Raw genomic sequence first — 13046 nt, forward strand, 5'->3', positions numbered from 1 at the left:
CCTCTCTTTGATCCTAACCTTGAACTTGAGAGGACTCTAATGAGGAGTTTACAACAAGTAAGAGCACAGCACTCCGGAGGTAACTTTATAGAGCTTTTCGAACAAGAAGCTAAAATACAAACATGGCACCCAATCCTAATGGTGGAGGAGACGTAAGAAAGGTCCTAGGTGACTTCACTGCACCCACTTCTAACTTCTATGGAAGAAGCATCTCTATACCTACAATTGGTACAAATAACTTTGAGCTGAAGTCTCAACTGGTCACTTTAGTTCAACAGAACTGCCAGTTTCATGGACTTCCACAGGAAGATCCCAACAGATTCATCTTTGATTTCTTGCAGGTCTATGATACTGTCAAAACTAATGGAGTGGATCCTGAAATTTACAAGCTTATTCTTTTTTCTTTTGTTGTAAGGGACAGAGCTAGGTTATGGTTTGATTCTCAGCCTAAGAAAAGTATAGACTCTTGGAAAAAAGTGATCAATGCATTCTTCACCAAGTTCTTTCCACTTCAGAAGCTGAGCAAGCTCAGGGTGGAAGTTCAGACCTTCAGGCAGAAAGAGGGTGAATCCCTCTATGAGGTCTGGGAGAGGTATAAGCAATTAATCAGAAAGTGTCCTCCTAACATGATTTCAGACTAGACCATGTTAGATATCTTCTATGATGGTCTCTCTAAATTATCCAAGATGGCTTTAGACCACTCTGCTGGTGGATCACTCCACTTAAAGAAAACGCCTGAAGAGGCACAAGAACTCATTGACATGATTGCTAACAACTAGTTCATGTACACTTCTGAGAGGAACCCTATAAGCAATGGGGTAGCTCAGATGAGAGGAGTCCTGGAAGTTGACTCTCTAAATGTCATATTGGCAAAGAATAAGATCCTAACCCAACAGATCAACATGATCTCTCAGTATTTGACTGGATTATAGGCTGCAGTTGGTAGCACTCAAGAAGCCTCCTATGAAGGAGATGCATATGATCCAGATCAACCCATGATGGATGAGGTTAACTATTTGGGAAATCCTAATAATGAGCCTTTTGGCAACACCTACAACTCATCATGGAGGAATCATCCCAACTTTTCCTGGAAGGATCAACAAAAGCCTCAGCAAGGCTTCAATAATAATCAAGGTGGAAGAAACCAGAATATGTTTCTTAATAAACCATTCCCATCTTCTCAGCAACATATGAAAACTTCTAAGCAGAGCCTCTTTGACTTAGTGACTATAGTCTCCAATCTCTCTTAAACCACTCATAGTTTCATTACTAAAACAAGATCCTCCATTAGCAATTTGGAGGTACAGATTGGTTAGCTGAGTAAGAGAATCCCTGAGACTACTTGTAACACCCTTCTTAGTAACTCTGAAGTAAACCCAAGAGAAGAGTGCAAGGCCATCACTGCAGAAGTTGAGGCCAAAAATGAATAGGAGAAGCTGGCATTGAATGCCAACAAGGGAGTAGCTGGGCATTCAACGCCCAAAGAGGAGCAGTTATTAGCGTTGAACACCGGTAATGGAGTAGAGACTGGGCGTCCAACGCCCAAAAAAGGATAAATTCTGGCGTTGAACGCCACAATAGCAGAGGCTGGGTGTTCAACATCCACTAAGGATCCCCTTGTGGAAGAACTAAAGGAAACCAAGGCTCATGAGGAGACCATAGAGGTTTCCTTAAATGCCTGGTTGCAGATTAGAGAATCTGAAGAATACTCCTCCTCTGATGAGGAAGAAGAAACTAGGAAAGAGCAAATTGCTCGGTACCTAGGGATTCTGATGAAGTTGAGTGCCAAATTATTTGGAACAGAGACATTAGAGGAAGAATCTCCAGTGCTCACCAAGGAACTCAGTGCCTTAGTTCAGAAGAAACTACCTTAGAAGTTGCCGGATCCCGGATGCTTCCTAATTCCTTGCACCATAGAAACAATTACTTTTGAGAAGGCTTTATGTGAACTAGGGTCAAGCATAAATCTCATGCCTCTCTCTATAATGAAGAGGCTGGGAATCTTTGAAGTGCAAGCTTCTAAGATCTCATTGGAGATGGCAGACAAGTCACTGAAAAGGGCATATGGCCTGGTAGAGGATGTATTAGTAAAGATTGAAAACTTTTACATCCCTACAGATTTTATAATCTTAGATACTGGAGAGGACGAGGATGAATCCATCATCCTTGGAAGACCTTTCCTAGCTACAGCTAATGCCATAATTGATGTGGTAAAGGGAGAGCTAGTTCTGCAATTATGGGAGGATCACATCTTATTCAAGATGCCCAAACCTAACTCCTTCCCTAAGGGAGAGACAACTATGCAACACTTAGTGTTCCAACCCTCTCTCTCAGTACAGAGCTATATAGAGCCACCAGACACCAAATCTAAGTTTGTTGTTGTGAAACCATCCACAAGCACTAAGGATAAGGGTACTAAAAAGAAGGTACCTAAAGGCTGGAGGGATAAGAAAATTCCCACTGAAGGCCTCTCACCTGACATGAGAGTTATTTTCACAGACAGCCCAGTGATTCCACACTCTGTGAACAAGATCCTGTCTCTAGAACATGTGAAACTCATCCATGAGAGCACAGGGAAGAAGTTCACTATAAGGGGTGACATTCTGAGCCCCTATCTATCTCTGAAAAGGAGTTAACCGTCAAGCTAGTGACGTTAAAGAAGTGCTTGTTGGGAGGCAACCCAACCATAACTAGAGTCTTCCTATTTCTTCTTAAGTTTATTTATCTAAAATTAGTGTATTTTCATAATTGTTTTTTTAGTTGTGATCATGTGCAGTAGTTAGAACAGAGACAAAGACATCCAGAGATGGAAGCAGAACACCCTAGAGTACACCCTTTGGCAAGCAGGGCGTTCAACGCCCATGAGGGAGCAATATTACTGACGTTGAATGCCAAAGGAAAAGTCCCTAATGGGCATTCAATGCCCTATCTGGAGCAGGAAGCTGGCATTCAGAAGAGGCTGGGCGTTCAACGCCCTATATAGAGCAGGAAGCTGGCGTTGAACGCCAGCCAGGGAGCAAAGGTTGGGCGTTCAACGCCCATAAGGAGGCAGGGAATTCGAATTCCCTAGCCTCTCAAGATTAGTGAGTCCTACAGAATCTTCTCATACCCCACACTCTTCTCTCTCTTACTTTCCCTCTTCTCCATATACACTCCTCCCCATACACCCTCAATCAATTACATACACATCACCTTTTTCTCTTCCCAACACCCTTCATCACTACCATCTAACCATTCGCACCAACCCCACCCACTTCAAATTCAAAACATTTCCCTCCTAATTCCCCCACCCCATAACCGAACCCTAACACAAACCCCCTTATAAATACCCCTTCCATCACCCCTTCATACCCACACATACACAACCCTCATACACCATAAGCCTCCCACTTGGCCGAATCCCTCTCTCCCTCTATCTCCACTATTTTCTTCTTCTTCTACTCTATTCCTTTTCTCTTGTTATTTGCTTGAGGACGAGCAAAGCTTTTAAGTTTGGTGTTGGAAAAGCCTTGCTTTTTGCTTTCCATTCACACTTATGGCACCCAAGGTCGAAGAATCCTCTAGAAAGAAGAAAGAAAAAGCCATAGCTTTTGCTTTCGAACCTAGGAAAAATGAGAGATTCTTTACTAAGACTCATCAAGACCACTTCTATGAAGTAGTGGCAAAGAAGAGGGTGATTTCTGAAGTCCCCTTTAGGCTAAAAAAGAATGAGTACCCGAAGACCCAACAAGAAATCCAAAGAAGAGGTTGGAAAGTTCTTACTAACCCTATCTCAAAAGTTGGAATCTTAATGGTACAAGAGTTTTATGTCAATGCGTGGGTTACCAAAAATCATGACACTAGTATGAAGCCACACCCCAAAAATTAGCACACCATGGTTCGAGGGTGTCTCTTAGATTTCATCCCAGAAAGTGTAAGTTTGGTGCTCCAACTACCATTAATGCAAGGAAGCCCACACCCTTACACTAGAAGAGTCAATTTTGATCAAAGGCTGGACCAAGTCCTTTTAGACATTTGTGTGGAAGGAGCACAATAGAGAAGGGATGCTCCCGGCAAGCCTATCCAACTAAGAAGGCTTGTCCTCAAGCCCGTAGCTAGAGGATGGTTAGAATTGATCTAATGCTCTATCATCCCTACTAGCAACCAGTCCAAAGTGACCATTGACCGAACTATCATGATTCATTGCATCATGCTTGGGGATGAGGTGGAGGTACACGAGGTGATACCTCAAGAGCTGTACAAGGTGGCATAAAAGACCTCCACTAAAGCAAGGTTGACATTCCCTTACCTCATATGTCACTTATGCAATTCAGTTGGAATTGTCATAGAATGAGACATTCCCATTGAGGAGGACAAGCCCATTACTAAAAGAAGGATGGAGCATGTGGAGCTACCTCAATAAGAAATTCCTGAGACGCCTCAAGGGATGCATTTTCCTCTCCAAGAATATTGGAATCAACTGAATACTTCTCTAGGAGAATTAAGCTTCAATATGGATCAGCTGAGGATGGAACACCAAGAACATTCCACTATCCTCCATGAAATCAAAGAGGATCAAAGAGCTATAAGGGAGGAGCAACAGAGACAGGGGCGTGACATAGAAGAAATCAAGCGCTCCATTGATTCTCTAGAAGAAGCAGTAGTCGCCGTCACTAAGGTGGTCATGTTCCATATCCCCTTTTGTTTATGCTATTTTTCTGTTTTCTATTGTATTTCATTGTTTGTTTCTTGTTTCTAAGTGCATGATCATCCTGTGTTTTGTCTTAAGCTATGAAATATTCCATGCATCTCTCACCATACTTAAAAGAAAAATTTTATTTGAAAAAGAGAAGTAAGATGCATGAACTTGAGTTATATAATAAGAATAGTCCAATTAATTGATGTGGTGGCATTACTTTTACTTTCTAAATGCATGAATCAATAGTGCATATTTGATGTTGGAGTAAAGAATGTTAGTTCTCGAAAGAATGATGGAAAAGGTGAAGTATTATTGATAATATGAAAAATTCAATTATTGATTCTTGAAGCAAGAAAAAGCAGCAAAAAGAAAGAAAAAGAGAAAGAAATGAAAAAAAAAAAGAGAAAAAGCCAGTAGCTCTTTAAAACAAAAGGCAAGAGCAGGGATCCAAGGCTTTGAGCATCAATAGGTTAGGAGGGCCTAAAAGAAACAAAATCTTGGCCTAAAAAGTTCAAATGAGCTCCTCCCCTAACTAAATGCTTGTGGTGTGAAGGTGTCAAGTGAAAAGCTTGAGATTGAGCAGTTAAAGTCATGATTCCAAAACCAAAAGAATGTACCTAAGAACTCTGGACACCATTGGCTGGGGATTCTAGCAAAGCTAAATTACAATCTAATAGGGTTCACCCAGCTAAGTGTCTGTAGCGTTTATGTATCCGGTGGTAATACCGGAAAACAAAACGCTTAAGGTCACAGCCAGGCTCTAAAAGAAGCTGTGTTCAAGAATAAAAAGAACTAAACTAAGAAAGTCAATAATATCATCCAGATTCTGAATTCCTAAAAACACCAACACTTCTGAACTCCAAAGGATAGTGAGATGCCAAAACTGTTCAGAAGTAAATGGTTACTAGCCCCGCTCATCAATTAGAACTAAGCTTCGTTGAAAAACTCTAAGATCCATTGTATCTTTCTCTTCTTTCTGATCCTACTTTGTTTTGGTTCCTTGGGGACAAGCAACAGTTTAAGTTTGGTGTTTTGATGAGCGGATATTTTATACGCTTTTTGGCATCATTTTCGTATTGTTTTAGTTATGTTTTGTTTAAGTTTCATTATATTTTCATAGGTTTTAGTGCAAAATTCACATTTTTGGATTCTACTTTGAGTTTTTGTGTTTTATGATGATTTCAGGTCATTTCTAGCTGAAATTGAGGAGCTTTGGCAAAGTTTGATTCAGAGGCAAGGAAAGCATAACAGATGCTGTCAAAATCTGACATCCATGCACTCAAACAAACATTTCTGGAGTTATAGAGGTTTAAATGACACATTCTCAATGAAGTTGAAAAGCTAACTTCTAGAGCTTTCCAAAAATATATAATGGTTTATATTTTTTTTCGATGGGGCCTGCCCATATTGGGAGTTGAATGCCAAGGAGCTACCCCTGGCTGGCGTTCAACACCCCAAGGAGACAAGCCAGCGTTAAACGCTAAATAACCACCCCCTTTGGGGCGTTCAATGCCCACCAAGACACAAGGCAGCGTTAATCACCCCCTAATGGGCATTCAATGCCCATTCCTCAAGGTTGGACGCCAAGCTCAGCCCAAGTACTCAACCAAAGTGGGCCCAAGGTTGGATTTTTGCACCTCTAGTCTAGTCTATCAACTTTTTGTACTTCTTAGTTATTAGATTAGTATTTAAAGGAGAAAATCACCCATGTTTAGGATCTTCTGCCTCATCTTTACTTTTTCACATTTTACTTTCTGTAAAGCATGAGCAACTAAACCTCCTAAGTTAGGGTTAGGAGCTCTACTGATTCTCATGGATTAATAATATTACTATTCTATTTCAATACACATTTGATTCCATTCTCTTGTGCATTTTTGTTCTTCATCTCATGAATTGGGAATGACCCGTGACAATCTTCCTTGTTCTACATGGGTTCTGTGTGAGTCTTGCCCGGATAGCATTGAAGCACAAGCTAGAGAATGCACTGCGGATTCCAAGAGCGTGCCTAGGCGACTTTGGATATGTGACATATAATTCCGTGGACCATGGGTTACTGAGGTTTCTGTGGCATTAAGGCTAGAGCATAAGAAGCAGTGTTCCCTAATCCAAAAGATCTGACCTTGTCTGTGGCATTTTGAGTAGGATCGCGAAGGGGAGTGGATTACTTAGGTCTTCACCTTTGGCTATGGTAGGAAGCCATGAGTTAACTTGATGGGGATGCTACATGAGTTGCTCGGATATGGTGGACTGCTATGGTTTAGAAGAGACTAACTTGATGAGGATGCTACATGAGTTAGTCAATTACGACTGCCATTGAATGAATCGTTCGTTGTTGAAGTAGAGAGTAAGAAAGGTTAATCCAAAAAGAATACACATCTCCGAAGCCTTAACTAATTATCCATCATTGCTTTTACACTAATCTTGTATTTCATTCTTTACTTTTTATTTATGCTTCTCAACAAAAAACCATCTTTTCTAATTGCCTAACTAAGATTTACAAGATAGCCACTGCTTGCTCAATCCGAAAATCTTCATGAGATTTGACCCTCACTCACCTGAGATATTACTTGGATGACCCAGTGCACTTGCCGATTTAGTTGTGCGGAGTTAAATGCGCACCATGTGGCTACCACTGTTGCGGGTTGGAAGAATAAGGATTTTAACGCGTTTTATGGCTTAAAGGTTTCGACGATTCGAGGTTGGGATTTTTCTTAAAACATATTTTATATTACGGAATTGTTATAAATTGATATTGATGCGAAAAATATATATTTTGTTATTATATAAGTCTTATGGATTGACTGGTTTATTTTGGACGAATATGACTATTTATTTGATTGAATTATTAATTGATTGAGTTGGCGTGTGGTAGTTAATGAAAGTTGATTTGGAAAGTTGATTAATATATATATTGAAATGTGATTTTATGATGAAAATTAGATTTAATTTGTAAATTTATATTGAGATAAATGGTTTTGTATTGAAATTTTGATTTGTATGTTATATTGAGAAATGGTTTGATTTTTGAATTTGTTAGAAGGGTTGAGAAATGTAGTTTGGATGGAATCTTTGAAGGGTGCTAAAGTCTGGATTTTAGGGGAAGTGCTGCCAAAAAATTTATAAGTTTAGATTTAATTAAGTGATTGATTTAAAGATAAATGATTTTTGAGTCTTTTGAAAGAGGTTTAAACTTGAAATGGTTTTAAAATTAGTTCGAGGATTTTGGTTAAGTGAAAGTTAGACTTTATAAAAGAGAAATTATTTTAAGTGAAGTTATTTTGGAGTTTCCAAAAAATATTGCAAAAGTGGTATTGGTTTTAAAGGAAAAGAAATTTGGAAAAAGGATGAAATAAGGATTTAATTTGCTTTTCAAGAGAATGAATTTTGAAATTATTTATTTTCAAATGCACTAAGTGTTTGGGTAAAAAATGATTTTTGGTTAAATTCAACAGGCAATAACTTGGTCATTGGATCTCAAAAAATTGTGAAACTTAATTTGAATGAAAACTAGGTTTGTCTAGTTTATGACGTTCAAAAAACGGACGAAAAATTATTTCTGTAGTAAAAGTTACAAAGGTTTGAAAACTGGGCTTTAAAACTGAATTTTAGAATTTTGTTGGTGTGCGCACACACAGAGACATGTGTGCGCAATAGACAAGAGTGTGTTGGAGGTTGTGCATATGTACAAGGTGGTAAGTACGCATGCTAATTAAAAGTTGCAAGTACGCACAGGGTGGTGCGTACGCACCCGTCGAAAATTGGTTATGATCTGTGTGTACACACATAGGTATGCATGCGCACACATCCTGCGTTCTTGAAAGAACTTTGTTTTGACTGTTTAGCCTTTCCAACAAGTTTGTCATCCCCTATGGACCCATATGATGTTTGATAACTGATTTTTAAGCTTTGAAATGAGAGTGGGTAAATCCAATAGATTAAGTTTGTAAATCGTTTGTAAATCTAATTGTAAATTTTGATTGAATGAGATATGAAAATTATTCTTGGCGAGAAGTGGACTAAATATATTTTGTTATAGAAAGTAAATGGACCAACTATGATCCTTTAAAAGAAAAGGTGTTTGACTATGCTTATGCATGTGATTGAAAAGTGCGTCAGGCACTATATCCTAAGAGTGTGCATGGACACTATATCCCAATTGTATATGTTAGAGTGCGACCCCAGTAAGATGGTAGAAGGAAAAAATCCCCTTTTTTGTTCCTTTTGAGAATGTAAGATCGCCTCCAAAAAGATGATAGAAGGTTAAGATCCCCTTCCTGGTTCCTCCTGGATATGTGTGACATCCGAACAAAGGTTGTTTGGTTAATCCCGCTTATTCAAGGTATCCGGTAAGGATGCTTACTCGTCGTTTGATTAGATTGCAAGGACAATTTGGTGAATCCCGCTTACATTGGTAAGAACGTTCCGGACAAGGATGGTTGGTGAATCCCACTTGCTTTTACAGAACCTAAGAGTGAGGACAATTGTTTAATTCTGCTTCCTCAAGTCAGGTCTGGCAATATAATCGACACGTGAGCTCATGTTTAGTAGGACAAGCATACATCATGTGCATCTATGTGACATTATTTGAATGTGCATATTGTATTTGGTTTGCCTATTGAATATTTATGTTTAACTGCTAATTACCATACTTGCAGCACTTGCTCTTCATTGTGTTTAAACTCCATTACTTATGATTGTGACTAGTTAGCTCGGATTGTGATGATTTAAGTATTGATCTAATTACTTGGGCCGGAAGCCATCATTGATTATGTGATGGGTGGAAGGTCGTGATTGATTTGTGTTTGAGATTTAGCAAAGTATGAAAAATCAAGTTGGTTTAGCATAGACTTAATAAATCTATACTTAGAACAGGTTGGTCATTCATATAGATTAGGTAACTTTTAAGATTCTTATAAGAAAAACTTGAAACTAGATTTTTGGTCATCAATTATAGATTTTTGAAAAGGTTCATAAGACGAGCTATAATCATTACGGTTAAAAACAACTTTCTTTTATGTATCGTCTTATGACAATTCTGAAACTCCTTTGATGAGACCGTGTGGTTAGGTTCTCACTCTCCTACAACTTTATCTTTTCAGAAAATGGAAGAAGAAGCTTATGAAGAGATCTTTACGCTTTTGCTTATGCGATATTGTTGTATTATTTTAGTTATTATTTTCCCTCGCTATTATTTTTATGTTTTTGTAAATAGGGATATGAGTCGTGATTGTAATGACATGTCATGTTTATAAGTTACTTGTATAAAGAACTATTATTATTATTATTATTATTATTATTATTATTATTATTATTATTATTATTATTATTATTATTATTATTATTATTATTATTATATATGAAGTGTTGTGATTGGTTTTGTATGTGTGTACATACATTTTCAAGAAAAAGTATTTTCGGTTTTTAAAAGAAATGTTTGTACAATTTCGAATTAAATGCTTCTATCTTATTGTTAAATATATGGATGTTGTCGTAATGTCCTCGCTATCAGAGTAGCGCAATCGGAAGTATGACATTCTGATAGTACGGGTGTTATATCCCCAATTGTTATTATTGAGTAAATTCAAATAATAGTTGTTGTCCACACTTTTTATTGTTATCTAAGTCAAATAATAGTTACTGTCATCAATGGTTGTTGTTTAGCAATTTGAAATAATAGTTTATGTGACTTGTTCTTGTTACTTAATCCAAATAATATTTGTTGTTTTCATTTGTTATTGTTACTTGATTCAAATAATAATTGCAAAATCAATGATTGTTGTTTAGTAAATTGAAATAAGACTTGTTGTCCACAAGCCAATTACTTAGTAAATTTATTTAGGGACTGCTACCTGCATTGAAGGAAGTGAGGCTGCATGTTCATCACTGTAATTGTGTTAGGTATATTTGGAATAACTTTACCAATTGCTTCAAGGGCCTGCAAGTGAAGAATACGGTTTGGCATTGAGCAAAATACACAACTGATGTCGAATTCAAAATAAGTATGGAGAAATTGAAAAGAGTTAACAAGAATGCATGGCCTTATATGACAAAGTTTGAGCCCTCTTTTGGACAGCCATAGTCCAAAGGCAGATATCCAACAAATAGCATGTGTGAAGTTTGGAACTGAAGGATAGTTAACTATACGTCAAGATTATTTCAGAAACTTATATGGGAACTAAGTTGGCACCAAAACAACAAAAGCAACTTGATGACATCATGAAAGATGTGAGATTTTAGCATCCGATCTGGGTAAGTGATGATAAAAGCAAAATATTTGAAGTGCAGAGAGACTCCAAGAAGCTCTCTATGAACTTAGGCTGCAACAAATACACATGCAATAGATAGCAATTGACATGTTAAAATGTACTATTACTTATGTTAAATATAAATGTTTAATTAGTGTGCTAGCTACTGGTACTATTTCCCATCTATTCATGCACTTATTGCCATTGCTAGAAGAAATAGATCTGGCACCTATGAGCATCCATTACTAAAGCTTGGTGCAGCTAAAGCCACCTACCAACATTGTATCCAGTCTGTTAATAGCAAAGAGTACTCGAACAAGACAACTTATTTGGCTTTAATTTCACCTTGAATTATGAAGCCTATTGGTTGTCCTATCACAAAAAGAAAGAAGGACCCTTCTGAAAATCAGTCAAGTGCAACCAAGATAAGAAGAACTTTTAGAGTCACATGTAGTAAATGTGGAGAGTCTGGTCATAACTACAAGACCTATAAAAGTCCTCATACTCCTAACAAAAGAACTAACGGAAGAAATACAGCAAGAGCCAATGTTAGAACAACCACCCAAGTAGTAGAAGAGATTCAACTCTCTCAGTTGCCTCTACAAGCACAAGTAATCTTATTCATTGATACTCTTCATATTACCCCCTCAAGAGGATTTATTTGGTAATTTAAAAACTTTATAAGGATTGGTATGAAAATTTTAAAAAGTTAGAAAATGCATTATCTTTTAAAAAATCTGATAAAGATTGAATTGGATACTCATTTTATCAAATTGGTGCTAATGAGATTGCACAATCTCAAGGACCTTCAACCTTAGCAGGCACAACAGCCACCAATGTGGTGAGTTAATTTGGTCAATAAGTTTACAATTATTATATTATTAACCTAAGTTTATTTCTTATTTTAACCATGTTATCATTTCTTGTTTGGCAACTATAGAATGTTGGATCAATGCAACAATCTATTTGGAATGAATTTAATGCTCAAGCAAATGCAAGAGCAAAATAGCCTACTATTCAGCCATATTATGCTCCACCAATCCTATCTAGCACTCTACCACCAATTCAATTGCCTCAATCACGAGGTATCTTAGCAAAAACTATGGCCGCCGCAAGTAAAGAAGCTGCCTCAAGGATGTTTTAGTTTATATCTAATCCAAGATTCAAGGTACCAAAGAAGAAGTGATTCATATGTGCATAGTATTTAGTGGTTTTTTGTTTTACGGATGTATTTTGGAACAACTTTTAACTCGCCTTTTGATAATACTTTGTTATGATACATTATTATGGTACTTTCTTTTTATTCATCATCCTACTGCATGTATGAAAGTATGTTTAGTGTTGTTAGAATTGTCAATAATATGTTTCTTGAGATAATAATATGGTTGGTGTTTTCTTTTCGTTCATAGTCAATTTAGCATTGCCAAGAATAAGCTTCTTTAGACATTATCATATCAATTATTATGAGATAATGCTTCAAACATTATATGTTATCATCATAGTACTTACAAGTTTGTATTACTCTACATTTCAATCTTTGTCCATTCTATTCAATTTTTATTCATGAGTAAAATATGATAAATAATTGCCACTAATTTCCCTTGGAAGAAATCAGAACTATCACATTCATTGCTAAATTGGAATATACATACAAAGACCATTTAGTACAAATCCAAAGCTAATTTTCTACAACCGCCATACACAAAATACATAATCTAACATTTTTCAAGATTTTTCAAAGTAAGAAACCAAGCTAAGATCACAAATCCTATAACAAAATATGCTATATTGGAGATTGTGTTTCTCCACTCTATACTTGATAACGAATTATTATTTTTCTCTAAAGTATCCATTCTATTAATCTCCGCAGTTTTTTCTTAAACAAACCATCAACACCACTCATACCATGCAAAACACTAACATTTTCTATACTTTCATTGTTGCAACCAATATAAAAAATAGTCTCACCCCATGCAAAGAATTTGTAGTGATTAAACTTTTCCTATTCAACTAAAAATTGGAAAACCTCTTTTTATCTCAAATCCATGTTACATTCATATCACTCATATGATTATGCACAAAGTTGTATTATTAATTTACATTGTACTTTGGACATCCAAAAA

The 13046-nt window shown here is 36.9% G+C and overlaps 1 non-coding gene across 1 annotated transcript; it reads right to left on the bottom strand.

The window, feature by feature from the left end:
• Positions 1-524: 524 nt before the first annotated feature.
• On the bottom strand, positions 525-633 carry LOC112704723 (small nucleolar RNA R71). The gene has a single exon (XR_003155333.1). It is a non-coding gene; the product is annotated as a small nucleolar RNA R71 (small nucleolar RNA).
• Between the last annotated feature and the right edge of the window lie 12413 nt (positions 634-13046).

The sequence above is a fragment of the Arachis hypogaea genome, chromosome 7, assembly GCF_003086295.3.
Source record: "Arachis hypogaea cultivar Tifrunner chromosome 7, arahy.Tifrunner.gnm2.J5K5, whole genome shotgun sequence".
Lineage (NCBI taxonomy): Eukaryota > Viridiplantae > Streptophyta > Magnoliopsida > Fabales > Fabaceae > Arachis > Arachis hypogaea.